Here is a 25,271-nt window from a genome sequence, read left to right as displayed (position 1 = left end):
TTTCTTTCTGACAAAAGAGTCCACCCCCAAGTCTATTTGATATTCTGATCCCTACATATGGCTTGCAACACTCCTTCAGTGTTAATCTATAGGATTTGTTTGCCCGTTTTATCATTTTGCCATGCGAAAATTAAAAATCAGGAATTAGCACACTTGTATGGTTTGAGGTACGATTCATGTCCGTAACACAAACGATGTGTGAGTTATGCAATTAAATATAATATGCTGGTTTCGTTTTTTTTTTAATCTTTAACCCCTAAATTTGTGCAATAGTGATGCTTGCCTTTATAATACCAGCATGGGCTGTATGCAAGGGCGTAGATTTGGCTTGAACTTTGAGGGGGTTGCAACGTGAAGCATTTACATGTTTCCATTGATCATGGTATAAATATTGGAGGGGTTGTACTTGCTTGTTTTGATTATTGGGGGGGGGGGGGGTGGTTACTTCCCCCACATTCCCTTGGAATCTACACCCCTGGCTGTATGGCTAGTTGTTCTTTTTCCAATCTCTCGCCCTCTTGTTGTTGTGGCCCCAGGGCCCCTGTAGTCAGTGAGTTCAGGGCGTCTACAGAGATTTGTTACACCAGCTGTTGTGGAGCTTCCCAGTGACTCCCAGCGACATGCATGCACACATTGCAAATGTATGCTGGCATGTGTACCCGTGAGCTCTAAGGTCTTTGCGTACAAACCCACATACTTAAGCTTTCCTGCTCTCGAGCGTGTGTGTGTTGTGTTTGTGAGCGATATCGGAGTTTATGCCCTTAATTTGGGTGAGAACACAAGATTTTCTCTTTGCATGAGGAAGCAGGGTATGGGGGGTGGGGACAGAAAGAGAGGAGAACAGATTTGTGATTTGTCCTCATCATCCTCTCATTACATCATACATTTAAAGAGCAGTTGTTTTCGCATGATGAAGCATATCTCATGAGGATGCATGGGCTCATTTTGCCCACTGCTACTTGCGACAACAATACACAGAAATGGTTATAGGTTTATGCACATAATATACATTTTTCACATCACATAATTTTAATCATAGTTATTTATGTGTAATTATGGTATAACTTTTAAGTAATAGTTCACCCAAAATTGAACATTCTGTCATAATTTACTCACCTTCATATGACTTTCTTTCTTATGGGGAACACAAAAGATGTTTAATGAATATTGAATATTGTAATGAACATCTTTTCATTACAATAGCATTGTAATAGCTTAAAAGTTTCCCAAAAGTGTCATAAAAAAGTCTATGCAGCTTGTGCATCACATTCCAAGTCTATGAAGTCATATGACAAAATGTACACACACACATGAGTAATACACTCAATCATGTCACACGCTATGCCTCGCTTTTCCAAGCAACAGTAATGATGGATTTTACATCGTGATTCTATTAACTGTGATATTCACGCTCCTCAGCCAGCTGGTCTCCATCAAGAAAATACGCTAAGATCTCTGTCAATATTTCTTTTGGGGGAACAATCGTCAATGCAAATAGCTGGTGGTGTTGGGGTCTAGGCTTTCTGCTTTCATTGTTCTTAATTCCCTGATCATCACATCCCTTATACTGCATCAATATCACCTTCGAGTGGCATTATCATTTTACTAGAGCTCTGGGTTCTCACCGATCATGTTAGGTCAATGTGCGTTCCGCCAGTGTTTAGGTTCACTAATGTTGATCTGTTCACCACTGTGTTTGCATGCTTGCATCTACCCCTCATCGCAGAATCCGGATCCAATATTCATGCACATCATTATGCATAAGTACTGAGCGTACAGGGTCTGAGTTTACTGTATATATTAAATTAAGATGATGCTCTTGTGTTTTGTTGGTCACTCCTATCACATGTTAAATCATTAAGTTTTTCCATGACTTCATTTGTCTACATTAGCGTTCTCCTAAAAGGGGAAGTATCATCTGTTGCCGCGTGTCTTCTGATACCTAGCGGTAGGCATTGCTCATTACATTACCATTTCATTAACAGCACAATCCACATTGCTGCTCTAATACAAGAGATAACCACATCAAACTAAATAATCAAATCAAACCAAGGGTTATTGAATACAAATGTATTGAAAATGGGTTGATTACTCAAAGCTTTAGTACATGGTTCAGTATACTGCCACCCGGTGGTCAAAATTTTTTATCAAAACGTTATCAAATTTATAATCAATGCTATTATGTAGTTTTTTTTGTGATTTGTTTACTAAAATCAGTGTTTATAAATAAATAATTAATAACTAAGAGAAGGCTCAAGCCTTAAGGGCTTCATACATGAGTTATACAGTTTTATGTAAAAAAATAAAAGCAATGCATGAAAGTAAATTAATAACTTATTATTAACGTGTAGCTTGGGAAATAAATATGCTTGTGGGCTGTACATTGACATTACAGGGAGTGAAATATGCTAACCCTAACCCTAACCCTATGCGACAGTATTGACTGGATTGAGTTCCAAAAGTAGTTTTCAGCAGAATGAAGCTTCGAACGTCACAGAACACATGTTTTTTCTCAAACAAATCAAGCTCTGATACAGAGCTTTAATGTGAAATGTGTTGTTTTTTCGACACAAGCTTTGAAGCTTTGGTGTCGACCATCACATCACTACAAGGGGGTACTAATTCCTATATCACAGTTGTGTTACATGTTTTCATTTTATTAGAGACATTCTGGCATTTTACAGTATAGAGATTTATATTATTATGAGTTACTGTAAACTATTAATTATTTTATTAGTGATGGAACTATGAAGGAACATACAGTTCCGCGTGCAATTCGGTCAATTTGCTCCATTCAATTTAAATGTTCTCATGGTCGGGCTGTAACATTTAGTAGCAGGTAAGTAGGTATTTGTATTACTACTTAGGATAAAATCTGCTGGTTTAGCGCTTCTTTCAGGCAGATACCGAATATTTAGTCAAACGCATCAAACATCACATCATTATTCGCATTTACATATTTGCCCTTTTGATCTGCATCTTGCGGCATTTGCCAGTCCTTTTAGCTTTCAGTCATCTGAGATTTCAAATAGTAAGTTAAACATTTAAGCTTTTCCATTCCTAACTTTTATTGATGTCTTGCTTCTTTGCAGCTGAAAGGAGCCTGACTTTGCAACTGTAAGTCTCCATCTCCTCCAACACATTCATACTACCCTGGTGCTCAGTGCTGTACAGTATTCTCTCCTCGGGCAGTGTGTCTAGGTGTCACACCACAACCGCGGTGTTCCTGCTAGTAGCCAATCCATCTTCTAAGAGCGTCCCATAACACCGCAAATGTGGTTTATAAAAAAAGCAATTAATTCACACAGCAAGCATTATTTATCTTTGCAGGGGCTTTTCACAAACAATGCTCGCCCTCGTCGGAAGGCTCATAATCAAACATTATCTTTCAGCAAAGAGTTTTGCACAACAACGTCGCCATTATTGTAAGGCCCAAACACAATGTTGTTCATCCTTTGGTAAAGATATTACACATACAACAGCTGCCTTCAGAAAGGCTCGCTGGCCTTCTCACCTCCTTTTTGGTCTCACTTCCTTTTTGGTCTTTGGCCTCGGACAGGCCACAATCACTGCGGTTTTGTCAACCTGGGGATGCACCTGCCCATGGCCCAAGTGGAACCCCAGATACCGAACTTCCACCTGCCCAATTGCGCACTTCTTCGGGTTGACAGCGCACAGATTTTGCATATGCCACTGCCAGTCAATTCTATAGATAATAATATCATCTAAATATGCAGCAGCATATGTCATATGGGGTCCGGGGAGGGTCACAAATTGGTGTAAGCCTAACAGTGTGGAAGAAGCCGTTTTATCTCAGGAGATTGGAGTTAAAAGTATCTGCCAATAACCCTTTGTTAAGTCCAGTGTCAAATAAAATTGAGCCACGCCCAACTGATCGAGCAATTTGTCAATCCGAGGCATTGGACACCCCGTTCACTTTGCGATAGTCTACACAGAACCAGACCGTCCTGTCTCTAGTAGGCACCAGAACCACTGGGCTGGCCCAGTCGCTGTGCAACTCTTCGATTACGCCCATATCAAGCATCGCCTCTAATTCTTCCATAACCTTTTTTTGTGTTCAGGAAAGCGATAGGGGCGGCTACGAACCACCACCCCTGGGGTGGTTTCGATGTGGTGCTCTGAGGTTCGTGCGACCAGGGAGAGGAGAGAACATGTCTGCAAATTCCGTTTGCAATTTGGCCACGCCTGTGAGCTGCGACGGTGAGAGGTGGTCTCCACAAGGGACCAGGGTGAATGAATTTGGTTTGAGAGTCAACTCCGCCCGAGCTCCACCCTCTCGGGGACTACCATCGCTAAGACCACAGGGACCGCCTCCCTCCATGATTTTAGGAGGTTGAGATGGTAAACTTGATGTGCCCTGCCCCCATCCGTTCACTCAACCTCATAATCGAGATCTCCGACTCACCGTGTGACCTCAAAGGGTCCTTGACACCTAGCAAGTAATTTAAAGCTTGAGGTGGGCAGTAATACAAGCACTTTATCTCCCGGTGCAAATTCCCATAGACGAGTGCTCGTCATACAGCCGGCTTTGACGTTCCTGAGCTTGGAGCAAATTTTCCTGTGTTAACCGACCCAAATTGTGGAATTTTGCTCTAAGCTCAAGAATGTACTGAATTTCATTTTTACTGTTTGAAGGTCCCTCCTCCAAAGCTTCCCATATGACGTTGAGCACACCACGCGGCCGATGCCTGTACAGCAGCTCGAATGGGGAGAACCCTGTGGAGGCTTGTGGGACCTCTCATACTGCAGATGACAGGGGATCGAGCCACTTATTTCAATTTCTAGCGTCCTCGTGCACGAACTTACGAATCATGTTTTTTTTTTCTCCCCATGATTTTCTCCCTTTTTTCTCCCCAATTTGGAATGCCCAATTCCCAATGCGCTCTAAGTCCTCGTGGTGGTGCAGTGACTCACCTCAATCCGGGTGGCAGAGGAGGAATCTCAGTTGCCTCTGCATCTGAGACCATCAATCTTATCACATGGCTGGAACACGTTACCGTGGAGACATATCGCGTGTGCTAAATAGCTACATGCTATTTTCCGTGGCATCCACGCACAACTCACCACATGCCCCACCGAGAGCGGACCACATTATAGCGATCACGAGGAGGTTACCCCATGTGACTACCATCCCTAGCAACTGGGCCAATTTGGTTGCTTAGGAGACCTGGCTGGAGTCACTCAGCATGCACGAATCATGTTTTTTTAAGGTTTTACTAAACCGTTCCACCAACCCATCCCATTTGTGGGTAGTAAACACTGGTGCGAATCGATTTAATGCCTAACAATTTGTATAGTTTGCGTAGTGTTCATGACTAGTGCCTTGATCAGTGTGGACTTCTTTTGGAATCCCCACTCGGGACATAATACTGAAGAGTGTCTCCACAACACTACATACTGAGATGTTGCACAGGGGCACTGCTTCTGGAACTTATAGTCCACCAGAACTTATACAAAGTGATACCCCTGTGGATAATGGAATTAGTCACGTTCAACAACCATTATAAGAAAGATAAATTACAAATAATTAGATTATTTGTCTGAATAAAATTCTCCACCATTAAAATCATAACACAACAGCTCGATGTATCCGCTCACAATTTCTATTGTAATGAATTAGCTTTAATAAGGGAATTATGATTAATTCAGTTATTGGAGTAATATTATTCTCACGGCTTATTGAAAATAATATCACACATATTTTTAGGTATAGCTTTGAAACAGATCTTTTAAAATCAAGTGACAAGATTATTTATCAAAATATACCAGTAAAAATATCTTTGAATACAAACAAACTTTATTGCTATTCTAAACAAAAACTAATCTAACACATACAACATGAAACAGGTTGGTGAGTAAAGTGACAGAATGTGAAATAAATGATCAATACAGAGAAAATGAACTTTATGGAGTCTGTTGACAGTGCCTTAAGAACCATTTATCCTTCTTTGAGTCTAAATTGATTTGCAATCGGATTACCCAAAGTATTTAAATAATACACCAGCACTTTCAGCTAAAGTCTGGAGATGTACTTGCGTGTCATTGCATTTCTTTGCATTGCTTTTCCTTGCTATGGCTTGGTTTTTTGGCTCTTTGTAGAAAGTTCTTTCCATTGATGACTTGTACTGTGTTATGATCGTGGTTAGTTATTGTCTCGATGGATACTGAGGCGAGCTTTGAAGCGAGGCCTTCCACAAGGAAGACTTATGACTCCCGTTGGGTGTGTGAACCGTAGAGCAGAGAGTGAGAGGCTTCCTCGGAACTTCGTGTCCCGAGTTTCCTTGGACTCTACATGGCACGGAGGCTGCAAGCCATGAGGGCAAGAACGCAGAGGATGAGGAGCTGTAGAGGAGGTGAAGAGCAAGAGAGCCGAAGAAGAGAGGAGACCACCACCACCACTGAAGACTTTTTCCTTGGTAGGAAACTTTTGAGCTGAAATTGGCCGCACCCCAAAGGTGTCCTGAGCCAATCAGAAGTGGCTTTTCAGAGTCACATGGTCAACCGGCCTGTCCTTTTCACAGTTGATTTTAAATCCTTTGTGTGGAGGATTCTTACAAACTTCCTGCTCATAATAGTGCACATTTAATCATGAACTTTTATATATTGGATACAACTGAATATCAAAAATTTATTAACATAAACATTCCTGAAATGTAGAGAGAATTTAAACAATAATAAACATGACGTGTTTTATCCTGAATAGTTACCATTCTTAGTAAAAATAACATGAACAACACAAGATTAAAGATTATAATCATCAATTTGTCAGTTATAAGTGATACAAATCACTACACATATTTTAAAAGGTACATCAGGCTATAATCATTAATTTGTCAGTTGTAAAAATGATCATCGGTCAAAGTCATTTTCAGAATTATCTAGCAAGGCTAGGCATTGTGTACATTTTGGGTCCAAATGCATTCTGTACATTTTAGTGGGTTAGATCACAAGTACTGGGACTTTGTGTGAAATGTTCATGGATTCCTTTTTAGCTGCTGTTTGCAGAATAATGATCATGATGTCTCGTGATCTGATGAATCTAGTTTAAGTGTAGCTAATTGGTTTATATCGAAGGACAAAACAGAGTGTGTTTTAAGCCTTTCCCGGGGTTTCCAGGGACTGTGTTCTCCCTCTTTTATTGCCCGTAACATTTGCCCTTAGGGTCTCTTTGCAGAGATGGTCTTGATGGCAGTGTCAGGCGATAACCATTAAATGTGGGGGTATTTCCTCAGAAGCATGAAGTTCACAAGTCATGTTCTATCTGGATGTAAAGGTTCTAACAGGAAGGAAGTGGGAAGCGGGTTGGCAGTCCAGGTAAATCAGCTTTTATTCAAGCGTTCAGCTTCACAGACAAAGTATAGGCTTTTCAGCTTCATAAACAAAGAGCAGGCTTTTCAGCTTCACACAACACTAAACAGGCTTTCAGATACAGACGTGGCTTTTCAGCTCCACACAACTCTCTCTGCCTCACTCGCATTCTCGGCAGCCTTTTCAAGCCCATCTCCATCGTCACTGTAATGAGAAAGAGGTGTTACGCATCATTAATCACCAGGTGATGGTCCTTACCGCTTCCTCTCTCCCCACTGACAGACACACGACCATGTCCTGCTCCACACTGGAAAAGTCCCTTTTGTTAGATTTATTGGCCAGATGTGAGCTTCAGCTAGACTTCTTGGCACCTAGTCAAGCAGAATATTTAAATTTATGACGTTTAAGAATTCCAGGATTAAAAGGTTGGGTTTTCTAGATTCAAGTCATATTGCAGCAATTGTTCGCTCTTCTGCATCTACACCCATGTGCGGTCCATTCTAATGGCCCGATGAGGTCCATACCAATTCTTTCAAAGGGGAACTCGATTAGCGGTTGAGGATGCAATGGCGCTTTTGGGGTGGCCGGTGGATTCACCAACTAACATTCACGGCACGCCACACACCACTTGCAAACATCCCCGTGAATGCTCAGCCAAAAAAAACAGGCCATTATTCGGTTGAGTGTTTTTTCGTATCCTAGATGGACAGCCATTGTATTATGGTAAGCCGCCTGGAAAAGGGTTTCTCGACAGCTCTTCAGTACTAACAATTGGGTTGTATTTTCTTTTGTTTGAGTGTCCTGCGTCACTCGATACAACCTATCTTTGATAACTGAAAAATATGGGTATGTGAGTGCAGAGTCAGACTGGAGCTGCTGACCATCGATTACTCTCACTTTGTCAAATGCGTGTTTGAAAGACTTGTCACGTGACTACTCTAGAGGGAAATCCTCCTCAGGGAATCCCTTGAGGATGGGAACTCTCTCCCCTGTCTCATCTTGACGCGGAGCAGACACGTGTTCGGCGACACCGTCGAGGACTTTGCCCAGCAGTTCTTGGCGGTGAAGCAGCAGATGGAGGCCATTCAACACATCTGTGATGGAGGCCATTCAACACACCCCAGTGCAGCTCAAGACCCCGCACCCCGTCTGCTCGTCACCAAGGGTGTTCTCCTGCAGCAACAGCACCAGCTCCGCCGCAGCCCGCCCCGTGGCCCGGCACCGGTGTGGAGCCCACCGCAGGAAGCAGACACCACCCGTCTCACGGTCGGCCGCCAAGAACCCTAATAAGGCTTAGAAGCGCCCCTGAGACGGGCGACTTAGGGATGAGGAGACAGCTTCTACGGAGCTGGTAGACAGACCACTTCATCCCTTGGTGGAGGGCCGGGAGGAGAATATTTTTGCCGCATGCCCAAGAGGCGGTACCCAAAACTTCAACAAAAGAGTGGTTTCCTTGTTCTCTGGGTCACATGTCAGGTGGGCACGGCCGTCATCACGACTGCCATCCACCGTTCCATTAGACACTGTTAACTTAAAAATAACTTCAATATTCATTAACGCATTTCGAAACACCTGTGTTCGTTTTCACCATTCACTGCATCAAGGTTTTCAGCGCTGGTGTCACAAATCGACATTCTGATGAAGTTCAGGTTGCAAAGAGGACTTAATGTGACTGTTACACATGATTCCAGATCGTTTTTCACCTGGCAAAGTTTCAGCGCTTGATAAACGGTGAGCCAACTGTTCATGAACTCTTGCGGTTAACCAAATATTACAAAAGGTTACCGTGCACATATTTAGGGTATTAAGGCATATTTTGCTATATCATTAAACATTAAATGCATGCAGGACATTTTAAAGTCCTCTATACTATTGCACAATTTCTGTTGCTTATATGAATTTAAACCATCAGCTTTGTACACAGCCAGGGTAAACTGCACATTATCTTTGTGTTTGGAACACTGATATATATTATACAGTATATCAGTGGTTTGGAAGCGTTTTGTAAATCAGGTGCATTTCTCTGTAGTCCTCCAAATAACGCACAGCAATTGTGAGACACAGATTCCTTGAACTCACTCGAGTGTCTGTGCTCGCGCTGCTGTATTCCAGCACGCATTCGGCCAAACAAATGGTATTTCACAAAAGGCTGACATTTATGTGGATTTATAATAGATATCTCAAAATAAATAAATAAATAAATTATTTAGAGCTTAGGCTCATTGGGAATAGAGGCCCCTGGGCGACGGCCCAATCGGCCCAGTGGTTAATCCGTCCCTGCCTGTATGACTTTCTTTTTTCCATGGAGAACAAAAGGAGATACAGTACTAGGCAAAATTTTAGGGACTGACAGCCCAATACTGAATTCTGTTTTTTTATATTATATTATATATTTTGTTTTTCTATTTTTATTGAAATATATACAAAATATATAATATAATATTACAATTGGACATAATATAATTGGAAAACTGAAATTAAACTAAAAACACTCCAAATCTAACTAAAATTTGATTTAATTTTTGGTATTTTTTTGTTTTTCATAACATTTAAAAATGTACAACCTGCATTCATTAAACATGAAAATGCCACTAGATAGCAATAGCAAGACAGCCTAGAGAAATGTAATGGGATTCAACATATTTAAATGATATCAGTTAATGCATAAATTTTGGCAGCCCTAAAATACTAAAACTAAAATAAAAAATGAAATATACTGAAAACTAAAATTAAACTGAAACTAAAAAACACAGTCATAGAAAGAAAACGTCATGGTAACTGGTGTAACCTCCGTTCCCTGATGGAGGGAACGAGACGTTGGTGTCGATGTAGTGACACTAGGGGTCACTCTTGGGAGCCCGAGACACCTCTGGTCTTTGATAAAAGGCCAATGAAAATTGGCGAGTGGTATTTGCATGCCACGCCCCCGAACATACGGGTATAAAAGGAGCTGGTATGCAACCACTCATTCACATTTTCTCTTCGGAGCCGAACGGTCATGGTAGCTGAGCTGAATACTACTGTTCATTCACCTGCTGGATCTGACGGCGCATTTCAGCGGCTTCTCCCTCCTCTGCACTGGTGCACTGCAGAGAACACCCCTGGGCGCTTCGGCAGAAAAACTAGAGAGTATATTTTCTGAAAGAGCATTTTTCCCCTCTAAAAGAGTATATATTTCTCTAAAAGAGCGCACACACGGAACGTCTTTTTAAAGACGCGTCTTTTTAAAGATGCTTTTCCGATTGTGTGTTATTCCTGGTTGTGCTCGTTATCTCTCGCCTTCTAATGATCACGATCACTGTCTTTCGTGTCTGGGCTGGTCCGGACCGTCCGACTCGGCTGCGCGATTCACTTCGCCGGGCATCCGCCCAGGTCCAGCGGTGTCCACTTCATCTTGGTGAAAGTTGGAAACGCTGCTACCTTGCGTGGAGATCGCTATCCTCCTACGGAAGGACGCGATAGAACCTGTCCCTCCAGCCGAGATGAAGAAGGGGTTTTACAGCCCCTACTTCATTGTACCGAAAAGAGGCAGTGGGTTGCGGCCAATCTTGGACCTGCGAGTACTGAACCGGGCCTTACACAGACTCCCGTTCAAGATGCTGACGCAAAGACGCATTCTAGCGAGCGTCCGGCATCAAGATTGGTTCGCGGCGGTAGACCCGAAGGATGCGTACTTTCACGTCTCGATCCTTCCTCGACAACGTCGACGTTGTTTCAAAGTCGAGTGAGTGACATAGGGAACTAACAAAAATTAAGCTTATTTGAAAATAAAATAGAAATAAAAGCTGATTTAGTCCCCATTCACTGTCATAAATAAGCAGCATCAACATTCTTCACAATTTCTTCTGTTAGATTCCATGGAAGGAAAAAGTCATCCGATTTTGTCCAGACAAAATTTTCATTTTTGGGTGCAATATTTCTTTAAGATTTAATTTGTTTAACTATGGTGGCATGGAAAATGGGTGTTTTATTAGCTAAGTGTCAGACTTTTGTCCCTCTTACTGTTGTGTCTAAAACTGAGATGTATGAGTCAGTCTGGCTTCATATTCTTCTCACGTTCTCTTGCAAGGCATTGATTTATGGCCAGGATCAACGTGTGTATTTGTGAGAGAAAGTATGATTATGTGTGTGTTGCTGCTTGTTAGAGCTTTGAGTGACAGTCTCTATTAGTGGGCTGAAGAGAGATATTCAACTCAGGAGATCTTTAGTCTGGAGTAAATTCAGTCAGCTGTGACCATCATCTGAACACATCACGCCTCAGGTCTACTGCTTATCTCTTCCTCTAGGTTTCTCCTTTCTTCATTCTTTCTCTCCCTTTACATTTCTCTCCTACATTGACAGATTCATCCTCTTTTACACTTTCTCATCTCTTTCAGCTCAGCTTAGTCTCTTGTTCTTGCTTGTAATCTAACTTCGCAAAGGCAACTATTCTCCCCTTCGCATCGGGTGGTTCTTCACCTCCACATCGTGCATTTATAATCGTTTAAAGCACACCTTGCTGTGGATTATCCCATACACATATACAGTATATACGATACATATATATATATATATACACACACAATATAACCTTTTCTAAGTTCTCAGGATACAGAGTCAGTTGGTCTAAATCCGAAGCTTTGGCTCTGACAGTGTACTGCCCAGTAACAGCTTTTCAGCCAGGCGCCTTCCAGTGGACCAAACAGGGCATTTTATTCCCAGCAAATTTGTGTGATTTAATTTTGACCCCTTAAATAAAAAGTTTTTTGAGCGATGTGGGCAGGTGGACTTCATTACATTTATCTATGACTGGGAAGGTTAATGTTATTAATATGAATTGTTTTCCAAAATTCAGCTACCTGCTACAATCTCTCCCTGTAGATGTTCCCCTCTCTTATTTCAAGCAATTTGATATCATAGCGAAGTCCTTCATTTGGCATCCCAGATTACATTTCAATAAGTTACATAGGCCAATTGACAAAGGTGGGCTAGGCCAACCCAAGATTTTCTTTTATTATTATCCATTCGGTCTCAGACATTTGGCTCATTGGTCGCTTCCACCTGAGAGGGACCCTCCCTGGTTTGGTATTGAACAGGAAGTTCTTGCCCCTATTTCGCCATCGCAAAGCCTTTCTATCAAACTAATCAATATATATATATATATATATATATATATATATTGACGAAAGTCTTCGGTGCAGTTTCAAGCAACATAGCAGTATGACAATTACAATAAACATCTGATTTACACATAACATATAAGACTGTATACAATAAAAATACACTATACCCTCCCGGTAATCAGTGGAAATAAATATGAAGTGTTGTGTTGACACTCAACTGTCGGTTGATAGTCAGTTGCCAGTGTGTTATTAAGAGAAGTATAAAATGTGAGTCCAGTCTGAGGCTAATAATGTGCAGTGCTTACATGTGTATCGTGAGCGATCAAGAGTTCAAAAGTCTGATTGCTTGGGGGAAGGAGCTGTCATGAAGTTGGCTGGTGCGGGTCCTGATGCTGCGATACCGCCTGCCTGATGGTAGCAGTGAGAGCAGCACATGGCTTGAGTGGTTGGAGACTCTGATGATCCTCCGAGCTTTTTTCACACACCGCCTGGTATAGATGTGCTGGAGGGAGGGAAGCTCACCTCCAATGATGTGTCTGGCAGTTCACACCACACTTTGCAGGGCTTTGCGGTTGAGGGCAGTGCTGTTGCCGTACCAGGCAGTGATGCAGCCAGTCAGTATGCTCTCTACAGTGCTGGTGTAGAACCGTGTGAGGATGTGGTGGTTCATTCCAAACTTCCTCAGCCGTCTCAGGAAGAAGAGGTGCTGGTGAGCCTTCTTCACAATGGCCTCAGTGTGTACGGCCCATGTGAGTTCCTCAGTGATGTGGACACCGAGGAACTTGAAGCTGCTGACTCTCTCCACCGGTACTCCATTGATGGTGATGGGGCTGTGTTCTCTGTCTTTTCTCCTGAAGTCCACCACAAGCTCCTTGGTCTTACTGATGTTGAGGGAGAGGTTGTGCTCCTGACACCAGCGTGTCAGAGTGTGCACCTCCTCTCTGTTTCAACATTGTCAGTGATCAGACCTACCACCGTCGTATCATCAGCAAACTTAATGATGGCATTGGAGCTATGTGTTGCCACACAGTCATGTGTGTACAGGGAATACAGGAGTGGGCTAAGAACACAGCCCTGTGGGGCTCCAGTGTTGAGGGTCAGTGATGAGGAGATGTTGCTGCCCATTCTAACCACCTGGCGTCTGCTTGACAGGAAGTCCAGGATCCAGCTGCACAGTGAGCTGTTTAAGCTCAGAGCCCAGAGTTTCACATCAAGCTTGGAGGGCACTATGGTGTTGAATGCTGAGCTGTGGTCTACAACCAGCATTCTCACATATGTGTTCCTTTTTTCCAGGTGGGAGAGAGCAGTGTGTAGTGTAGATGCAATAGTATCATCAGTGGAACGGTTGATGCGGTAAGCAAACTGCAGTGAGTCCAGTGAGGCAGGCAGCACAGAGCAGATGTAATCTCTGATTAGCCTCTCAAAGCATTTGCTGATGATGGGGGTCAGCCAGTTGGTTCGCGCACACTCTGATGCGGCCTGGAATGCCGCCTGGACCCACGGCTTTGCGGTTATTCATCCGTCGGAAGGATTGGGTTACGTCCGCTACAGAGACGGAGAGTGAACTAACCTCTGTAACTTCGGCCGCAAGAGCTCTCTCAACGAGGGCGGTGTTATTTCCCTTGAAACGAGCATAAAAAGTATTAATCTCATCCAGGAGAGAGGCAGCAGAGTTCACGGCAGAGTTTTTATTCCCTTTGAAGTCCATGATGATATTAATTCCCTGCCACATGCTTTTAGAGTCGGTGTTGAACTGTCCTTCAATCTTGTCCCTGTACTGGTGTTTGACTGCTCTGATAGTTTTACGGAGGACATAACTGGCTTGTTTATGCTCCTCCGCATTCCCGGAATTAAAAGCGGAGGTCCGCGCATTAAGTGCCGCACGAACATTGATATTAATCCACGGTTTCTGGTTAGGGTAGATCCGTATTGTTTTGGTCGGCACTACATCATATATGCACTTCATGATGAAACACGTTACGGTATCATCGTAGACCTCGATGTTGTCATCAGAGGCGGACCGGAATCATCTCCCAGTCCACGTGATCAAAACAGTCTTGTAGCATAGAATATGATTGGTCCGACCAGCACTGGATCGTTCTGAGGGCGGGTGCTTCCTGTTTCAGTTTCTGCCTGTAAGCGGGCAGAAGGAGAATGGAAGAGTGGTCCGATTTGCCAAATGGTGGGCGGGGGAAGGATTTGTAGCCATCCCGGAAGGGAAAGTAGCAATGGTCCAAAACTTGGTCCCCTCATGTGTTGCAACTAATCTGTTGGAACTATTTCGGTGCGATTGACTTTAAGTTGGCTTTGTTAAAGTCCTCGATCACAATGAATGCGACCTCAGGGTGCGTGGTTTCCTGCTCACTTATAATCCCATACAGTTCCTTGAGTGTCTGGTCTGTATCGGCTTGTGGGGGGATGTACACAGCTGTGATAATGACCGCTGTGAATTCCCTTGGTAGCCAGAATGGCTGACACAGAAGCATGAGAAATTCCAGATCAGGAGAGAAGATTTGATAGAATGTACGTTCCTCTAATCACACCAGGATTTGTTGATCATAAAACATACACCACCACCTCTGCTTTTACCTGGGAGGTCTTTCACTCTGTCCACTAGGTGCACTGAGATCCCCACGGGTTCGATGGCTGAGTCTGGAATCTCCGCAGACATCCAAGTTTCTGTAAGGCAGATAATGTAGCAGTCCCTCATCTCTCGTTGGAAAGAGATCCGTGCTCTCAGGTCACAGAGCTTGTTGTCCAGAGACTGAGCATTTTCCAGTAGAATGCTGGGCAGTGGGGGTCGATTTGCACGATGTCTTAGTTTGACAAGAACGCTGGCTCTCCTTCCCTTTTCCGGCTACATTTCCGCAGCCGGGCAGCCCAGACAAAGGGCTCCGCTGTCGTGTTTGAAAACAGTGGGTCGGCATTGAGGAATTTAAAGTCCGGTTTTCAGTGTGCTATTGAAGAACCAAAGTCCAAAAGTGTTTGTCTATCATAGACAATAAGGCAGACGACATCCAAGATAAAAAACACAAGAATTGTAGAGAAAACACACAAAAAACTGCAATACTGGGTCGGAGCTCGCAGTGCAGCAGCCATACTCAGCGCCATCTTGAAGTTCACCCAACTTAAAGTTCAAGTTATATATATATATATATATATATATATATATATATAACAGGATAATGCAGGATAATGCGCCCTGCCACACTGCACACTTTGTTCAGGATGATTTGAGAAACATGATGAAGAGTTCAAGGTGTTGCCCTGGCCTCCAAATTCCCCAGATCTCAATACGTTTGAGCATCTGTGGGATGTGCTAGACCAACAAGTCCGATCCATGGTGGCTCCACCTCGCAACTTACAGGACTTGAAGGATCTGCTGCTAATGTCTTGGTGCCAGATAAAACAGAACACCTTCAGGAGTGTTGTAGAGTCCATGCCTCAGTGGGTCAGGGCTGTTTTGGCAGCACGCAGAGGACCAACAGCATATTAGGCAGGTGGTCATATTGTTTTGGCTTGTCAGTGTGTATATATATATATATATATATATATATATATACACTCTGTATATATTTAAGCAATATCACACCAGCAAGAGTGCGATATGGCCATACATCAGCACTGCTGATTTAGGACCATATAGCACAATTGCGAGTGTGATATTTCTTATATACAACAGTTCAATGAACAAGTAAATAAATAAAAGAAATGAGGATAAACTTGAGTACAGTCATAAAAACGCATTTGTGCAAGGAACTACTTTATTACGCGGCGGATCAGAATCTGCTGTCGCTGGTTCAAACCAAATGATGCGTCCAAGCCTTCATTAGTAATTCAAAAATGTCAATTTAGAAATAGTACCAGGGCTTGTGCTGTTTCTAACAAGTGATTGGATAAACAAGGATGGATGGATGGATGTGTGTGTGTGTGTGTGTGTGTGTGTGTGTGTGTGAGAGAGAGAGAGAGAGCGAGAGAGAGAGAGACGGAGCATGTGCAATCACCTATTGCCACTCCCAAGCAGAGATGTTGTCAGCTTTCTGAAGATCAGCTTTCTCAGTGGAAAAATAGCCATCCAAGCGGGGGTATTTCTCCCTATTTCGCGGTAGCTGGTGCGCAAAAGTTGATCACTATAGAAACCGCAATGTCCTACATTTTAAACAGTTTGTCCACTCCAATGTGGAAAGTCCGATAAGAGGTAAGTGCCTTCAGTTTGTGTAATTAATCAGTCTGTTGTGTTTCTCAGCTGTGATGAGCCGCAATGCTGAAGTTGTTCGTTTAAAGCCGTTTAAAGCTATTTCATAGCTTTTGTAGTAGTAATACAAGCGATCATATAGTGCTGTATGTAAACACTGACTGACATGGATTCACTTCAAGTCACCTAATTGGCTCATATTACACATAAAAATGATCTTTTGCCACCACCTGCTGGCTAACATATGTAATGTAAAAAAAAAAATTAAAAAAAAGACAAAGAGTAGCTCTTAACACATCTGCACTGCTCTTACACTTTAGTTTAGAACGGCACGAACACAAGCGGAGTGATACACAGTGAAGCGTCGGAGTGCTGATGGTGTCAGACCATCAGTGCTCATGGAATGTCTCTCGTCCAATCAAATTCGAGGACCAGAACTAACTGTATATATACAGTATATATATATATATATATATATATATATATATATATATATATATATATATATATATTATATAAACTGGAAAAGAGAACCGGCAAAGAAAAGCTCTGTTCAGTATTGGTATTTTAGCACTTTTTAACCTAATAAGAGTCCAGATAAGATACATCCCCTAAAGTACAATATTGATAAATTGTATGATACACTATTGAAAAAAAAAACATAACACACATATTGTACATTTCAGAATTTGTATCTGAGTAATTTCACTCATGTCCCCTCTACCATTGGTTTTCGGTCTACAGTCTTCAGTGTTGCAACTGTTTGTCTGCATTAGAAGTCTATAGCGCACTCTGCAGGTGCTACAAGAATACAACTTGTATTCATTACATGACTGCTTGTGACAGCAGTCATGTAATGTGATATTCAAAGCTCGATATCTAGGTAAACGTTGTTTTTCCTGTCAACATTTCAACATTTAATCTAAAACATCTAAAAAACAAAAAAACAAAATGTACATTAAAATATTTCAGGCACATTAACCCTAAAACAGGCAACGTGCACCACAAGATACATATCTCTTTAGTTTCTTATAGGGGGTAAGAGAAAGAGTTTCTCACCCAATCTTCTTTTTCTTCTAAGTTGTGGAGGATTGCATTACCGCCACCTACTGTTTGCATGGACCAGAATCCCTGAACCTCCTCTAACTATCCTCTCTCCCCTGCCTCTTGACCTCATAGTCCAGAGGAGGGGGGAAGAATGAGAAGACAAAAACTTTAATATACTCCCATCACTTAAATCCAACCAATTAAACCTATGCTTTCCAGGAACCTAAACAATACTGAAAACTTTCTCCTTCCCGTTTCTGGATTTAACAAACTTTTTAATGTTATTTTTTGTTCTCCTTTCCTCATCATCTCCTCCAATAACAGTTCTCTTTCATCACTATACTTCCTACAATACATAATGACATGTTCTACTGTTTCTCTGACTCCACACCTTTCACAGAGACCCCATCTTTGATATATCTTCTTTTTTATTAATGACTTTATTTCTGGCCTCCATTTCCACTGTTTTCCCTTCCATTGCTTGTTTAGCCAATCTATCAACCTCCTCATTCCCTTTCACTCCCACATGTGCAGGGACCCACACAAACTGTACCTTCGCTCTTAACTGCTGTAATGTATATAAAAGATGAAGAATTTCCAATATAATATCTTGCCTTGTTTCAGATTGCCGAACATCAAGACTTACCAGAGCAGAACTTGAGTCTGAGCAAATTACTGCATGTTGTAGATTTATCTCACTTATCCATTGTATTGCTATCATTATTGCCAAACGTTCACCAGTATACACTGATAACTGATCAGATATCCGTTTCTTCTTTACAGTTTTAAACTTTGGAATGGTAAATGCAATCTCGACCTATCCACTACTTGGATTCTTTGATGCATCTGTGAATATGAGTGTATTATTTCTATAAAGTCACAATAAATACTCCCTCACCCATACTACTTCTTGTTCATTCTGACCTTCTTTATGTCTAGCCTCCATCAATGTCAGGTCCACCACTGGTAGGGGCAGAATACACAAAGGAATTGGTGAAACATTCACTCTTGATGCATACAAGTAATTATTTAAACCCATTTCATTCACTATATCCCCAACAACCCATTCATATCTATTACATTTCCTTTTCCCCTGTTCCCAACATGGTTCTAAGACTTTTAGTGTGGGATGATTTGCATCCTGTCCTTTAAGATTTGTCCAATAAACTGCTGTCAGTTGTTGCCTTCTTATTTGAAGAGGCATTTCACCTACCTCCACCTGCATTGCTGAAACTGGAGTTGATGGATAAGCTCCACAACAAATTCTCAGTGCCTGCGCCTGAATTCTGTCCAGATTGACCAAGTGAGATTTTGTTGCTCTTCCATAAACTACACTTCCATAGTCAAAAACTGATCTGATCATTGCATTCAACTTACTGTCATTTGTGCATGCTCAGTTTAATCACTGAGGAGGACATCTGTGGCAGAAAACATCCCCCCTGCTTATCATTGCCACCAGTGTGCAATCACTGCTAGTTTGGCTTGATACTTTGACAAGGAATATTTTCTTGTTTAATATAATCCATTTATGTTATGTAAATATTGATTAGTGATGTTTTTGCCAGATTGTTGGATTGGTGTATTGATCTTACTAGTTGACAACATAATGCACAATAACTGTATTTGTCTATTTAGTGGATTTTCTGTAGAATTTTTGTGAACATCTGTGCAGTGAAAACTTCATGTTACTGTAGTAAGTCAGTTAAGGCCAGGGCTCCCACAGACATAGAAAATCAGAAAATATCAGGTAATTTAAATTTTGTGTTTTGATTCTTAAGAATTTTCTCCAGTAGTCTTGGTATGGTCAAAATTCAAGAGACAAAAGATGTGTGAACTTCATTTTGTTGCATCTGCCATAGGGATGGGCGGATCAATACTAAAGTATCGATACTTCCGATACTGATGTGGTATCAAGAATATCGATCCTCACATAAAAATATAGATTCTGAAGGTTTTTTAAACTAGTGATCTTATTATTTAGATAACATGAATATTAATGCATCTCATAAGCTTCAAAGTGGTAAAAAAAAGAATTATATTAGCGAATTGTTGCATGGCACCGGAACAATTTTTCTTCCGCTCATCTTGACGTGCAGAAATGCTAAAATACACCAGTACACACAGACAGCGTTCACGCTTTCAGTCATAGCGCTCGTTCAAAGAGAGAGCAGTGCTTTCCTGAGGTAATGACAGAAAAACAGTATCTGGAGTTATTCACACTAAGTAATGACAAACCTAGACATGACATGTATTATAATGGGCTTGTGTGACCATTTTTACAGGTTTATTTTAATTCAGAGTTGTTAAAACATTGATAACGATCTTCAATTCTCGTTAATAAATGATACCCTTATGAAAACTTACATGGATTTACTGTAGTAATATTGTATTAACCATGACTAGTAACCACGACTGTAGTAACCATGTTTTTTTTTTTTTTTTTTGGCAGAAAGCAAGGTTTTGATACAATTAAACATGGTTTTACTACAGCATTACTATAACATCCATATTGTAACTTGGTTTTAGTAATAGTAAACATATAATAATATCCATTGTGGTTTTATACGTTGCTTATACTTACTAATTTTTAAAAGGTAAACAAAGCAGCCTAATAATTTTCTATTTAGGCCTATAAATATATAAAAAATGTAAGTAATAATTTAAGTTACTAATTTTATCCAAAGAATTCATAAAAATAACATTTATTAGAGGTATCGGTATTGGTATCGATATCAGCGACACTAGCCTAAAAGTACTTGGTATCGGATCGAAAAGAAAATAAGTGGTATCGCCCATCCCTAATCTGCCACTGAATATGCCAATTGGAGAAGTAATTTGTGTGGAGGCAATACCCATAATCCCTTGCACTTGAATTTATTTATGTGTCTTTGGTCAAAGCATGGCAATATAAAAGTACATAAAACTAATTACTGTTTAGAATTAATAGATGCTTCTTGGTTTTTTTGTGTTTTAATAATGTCTTGCTGTAAAAAGTTTTTTATTTGAAGTCACCATCAGGGTGATTAGTGTTCGTTCTGGTGAAGTTTCTTCAGTTTAGCAGTTGTTTTAATTTAATGGAAGTTTTAGTGGTGGTTACATACACTGCTTTTTAAGTCAGTCCAACTAAATATTATTTTGGTGGGGCTGACAAATGAATTTGAGTGGAAATGCAAAACTGCATGACAAAGAATATGTTGCTACAAACATCAAAATGTGAGCTTGTTGAATTGGGTATACATGTACAAATTGCTGTTATTTCTGAGTGAGTTGGACTTAATTTATTTAGTTAACTGAAAGCACAGACAAACTTAAATTGTTAAGTTGATACACCTAATTTGCCCTTAAATTGAGAAAACTCAACTCAAAAAAGTCCTGAAGCTGGTTGCCTTAATTTTTGAAGTTTTATCAACTTTTTATTTTTTACAGTACACTTCACTATTTTCTCTATGTGTTCTCTCCATGTAAGCCTATAATGTAACTACATCCCTAGGAATCTTATTGTAGGGGCCCGTTCTAATGTCTTGTTATACTATTTCAATGTTAATTCCTTATCCACTCTCTTATTAGTGAAGAAGATTGTCTGTGTTTTCTCCATCGAGAATTTAAATCCCCACTTGTTTGCCCATTTCTCAACTTCATTTAATGCTACCTCCATTTTCTGTACATTATGCTTATTATTTTTACCCCTGTACCATAGTGAGCCATCATCTGCAATTAATGATTTGCCAACACCCTTATCTACTGTTGAAAATACATAGTTTATTATTATTATAAATAATAAGGGAATAATGACACTTCCTTCTGGTGTGCCATTCTCTACCACACCACTAGATGACGTTGATTCCCCAACTCTTACCTTGATCTGTCTTTGCAATAGAAAATCTTGAATCCAAATTATACATTCTTCCTCCCATCTCCAGCTGCCCCAACTTCATCAGCAATCCTTCTGTCCACAACATGTCATAAGCCTTTTCTACATCAAAAAACACTGCAACCACTGACTCTTTATTTATCAATGCTTTCCTGATATCAGTTTCTAAACATATTACTGGATCCATTGTACCTCTCCCACTCCTAAACCTACTCTGATATGATGAGAATCTTCTTTCTTATTCCAAATGATACATCAATCTATCAGTTATCATTCTTTCCAGTACTTTAAATAAAAGAGATGTGAGAGCAATTGGTCTGTAGTTTAGTGGAATAGCAATGCTTCTTTCCAACTTTGAGGTAAAGTCCCTTCCTTCCAAATCTTGTTTAAAAGTTCTAATATCACCACCAACTCATTGTCACTAAAATACTTCATCATATTGTAACTTATTCCATCTTGACCTGGAGTTGATACTTTCATTCTCCTTATTGCTCGTTTTAGCATCTGAAATGCGACATCCAACAAATTATCCATAACTCCTCTCTTATCTTTTAACTGTGGATATTCTTTAAGGGTATTTTCCATTATTTTCCTACTTCTGTCAGATTCTCAGAACTATTTACTTTTACGAATGCATCTAGGAACATCTCTGCCTTGTCTTCATTTTTAACTGCTATCTTTTCATCCATACTCAAAACCGGGTATTCAAAGTTCTTCTAAATACCATTCATCTTTTTAATCATATTCCAAACCTCTTCTACTGGTGTACTTTTCCCAATATTATTACAAAGGTTTCTCCAATAAATCCATTTAGCCTCTCTTACTGTTCTCTTTACAATTGTGCTTTTTTATACTCCATAAAATCTTGATAATTATGAGTTCTTCTGACTCTCCTGTACATTTTCCTTTTCTTCTTAATAGCCTTATCACATTTCTAATTCCACCAGGGTACCATTTTAGCCTTCCTTCTTCCTTTACTCCTGGGAATATTCTTATCCTCTGCAGCTTTTATGACTGTAACAATCTCTTCACAATTCCCCTCATTTTTAATCCCAATCATATTGTCCTTCTTCACTCATTAGCCCTCTTGTACACCCATTTCCCCATCATTCCCCCATTCGTCAGCCTTGCATGAACATTATTTATAATAGAAGTCAGTATTGGAATATGATCACTTCCCACTGTGCATTTCCTTAGAACTTTCCAATTAGTTATACCTCTGAGCAAATTCGATACCAGCGTTAAATACAAAGCTGATTCCTGCCCTGATGCCACATTTATCCTTGTACAACCCCCATCATTGAGAGAAACCAGATTCTTCATGTCTGTCAAATCTTCAATAACCTGTCCATTTGTATCCACTGTTGCCCCACCCCACTCACCCAATCTTGTTGTAATTTATCATATTTGGGTCTGTTTTGAGTATGTGGGTCACATGACTTGTTTCAAATTTTCTGTTATCATTAAGTCAGTCTGACCTAAAACCAAAATGGCTGCCCATTGGTCCATCAGTTTAATGCCCTGCAGAGAGAGAGAAAAATAGATGTCATGAGCTCTAGGTTGTATGATCATGAATTCCATTCAAGGTTTTTAAATATATTTGCAAAATATAACTGGATGCAGGTATTTATTTGGACTATGTGGGGATAAATGTCTAAATTTAAAGGGTAATAAGCTCTGAGTAAAATAACTTATAATTATTTAATGCATAGAGGACAATGTTGCAGTAATAAAAATTATTTTGTGCAATTAGTCATGCAAATGCTTAAAATAGTAATAGCTTGTGGAATGTTCCACCATAAAGTTTACTGTATATTCTTCTAGGATATTCTTCTGTATATCCTTCTAGGATTTTTATGACGTGAATAAGCTGAGAAATATAATCTCCCCAACACGAAAAGATACAGCCATAGCTGTTACAAAAGTGGTATAAATCATGACTTCAAATTTGGCCAACTTCTAGAAAAATGTTTTGCTCCCAAACAACACATTTACGATAAACTGTAAACTTTACATTCACCATGGTTTCACTTTCAAAAACTGTGAGTGAAGCAAAAGAAAACTAAGCAAATGCTCACTCCCATTTAACTGAGCTAATGGGATTTTTTGTCCCTGAAAACATTCCTGCTAAAACTACTAATGGTTAAAATGTTTCAGCAACATATTTAAAAAAATATATATATATATCAAGTTTACCTGTGGTGACAGTCTGTGTAGCTGCTTGTTGAGCTGCCAGGACTCCAGTGCTGTGAGTCAACCAATGACACGGTGGCTCTGAAATAATTTATTGACAGTTATATTCAAAAACCAAAAGGGTGGGAATAAAGTCAAGTCAAGTAAATTTTATGTGTATAGCGCTTTTCACAACACACATTGTTTCAAAGCATGCATTAACAGAAAATGAAACTGTAATATCTATAAAGTCTTAAGGGGGTTGTACGCCGGACACATCTGGCGGACGACATGGCACGTTCTAACAACTGTTTTCAATGAAGGTACGCACACTGCCGCCGCCACTCGGTGTCTGTCAGCGGTGCCCAGCTACGACTCCAGAGGCTGCTCAAATTTCTGCCACGCAACATAGCTCAACTCGCATATTTCCATTAAATGAAACCCAAATCATTATTTAAGTACATAGATTATTTACTTAAGCGTTCTTCGTTCTTGAACAAGGAAAAACCTTGGTAACTTTTGTGTGTACTGTCTGTAACCTGAACCGCATCGACGTGCCCCATGTTTGATACCTGTGCCGTGTCCTAGTCGTGATGTGGCATGGCGCTTTCAATGTGCGACCGCCTTTAGAGTCATCATTGTGTAGTTTGATTAAATATGATTGTAAATTGTCTATAAAAAATAAATATTTAAATAATAATTGTATTTAGAACCCCATTGAGCAAGCTGAAGGTGACTGTGGCAAGGAACACAAAACTCCATAAGATGTTGGTTAATGGAGAAAAATAACCTTTGGAGAAACCAGGCTCACAGTGGGGGCCAGTTCCGCTCTAGCTAACCAGCATGAGTATAATGCCAATATTAGTTATTTATGTGCTGGGCAGGTCATGGTTTAAAATTAGTAAACTAAGTAAGTGTTAAGTGCCAGTGTTTATACAAAGATTTTGTATGAACTATAAGATTAATGTCTAAAATTTTTGAAGTTTAGCCTGGATTAACTGCAGAAGCTCACATTGATGCATTGACCTTTGTTAGTTGGCCAATGAAGGCATTTGTTGGCAGATAATTTAAAGTCTATGTATTCCATTTTAAGAGTGTAGTCCATCATTAGACCAAGGTTATGCAGGCACAGATCAGTGAGGTGCATCACAGTTCAACCAGCAGGTCATTTCGGTGAGGTCTATCCTAAGTCCAAGGTTCAGGCAGTGGCATATGAAGAATCCCATGTCTTATGGTTAGAGTTGGCATCAGTTCATCCTCTGAAGTCCATCATAATAGACTGATGTGATGTCTGGCTGGCACCGGCTGCATGTAGTCATCATCACTCAGAGTCACATAGCAGTGGAGGCCAGCTCTTGTAACCTTGGGATATGAATCCCAAAGTTGAGACAGGGAAACAAATATAATAATATTAGTGTAGATGCCATTCAATTTTTTGCAGAGTTATAGAGCATGATAAATGTTTCTGGTTCTGGCAGACCTAACTAAAGCAGCCTAATTGTGAGTTGATGGATAAATTAGGTGTATGCTTGCCTAAATAGATGAGCCTTTAGTC

This window comes from Myxocyprinus asiaticus, chromosome 24 (genome assembly GCF_019703515.2).
Source record: "Myxocyprinus asiaticus isolate MX2 ecotype Aquarium Trade chromosome 24, UBuf_Myxa_2, whole genome shotgun sequence".
NCBI lineage: Eukaryota > Metazoa > Chordata > Actinopteri > Cypriniformes > Catostomidae > Myxocyprinus > Myxocyprinus asiaticus.
The sequence above is the reverse complement of the archived record's forward strand: the minus strand, read 5'-3'. Positions refer to the sequence as shown.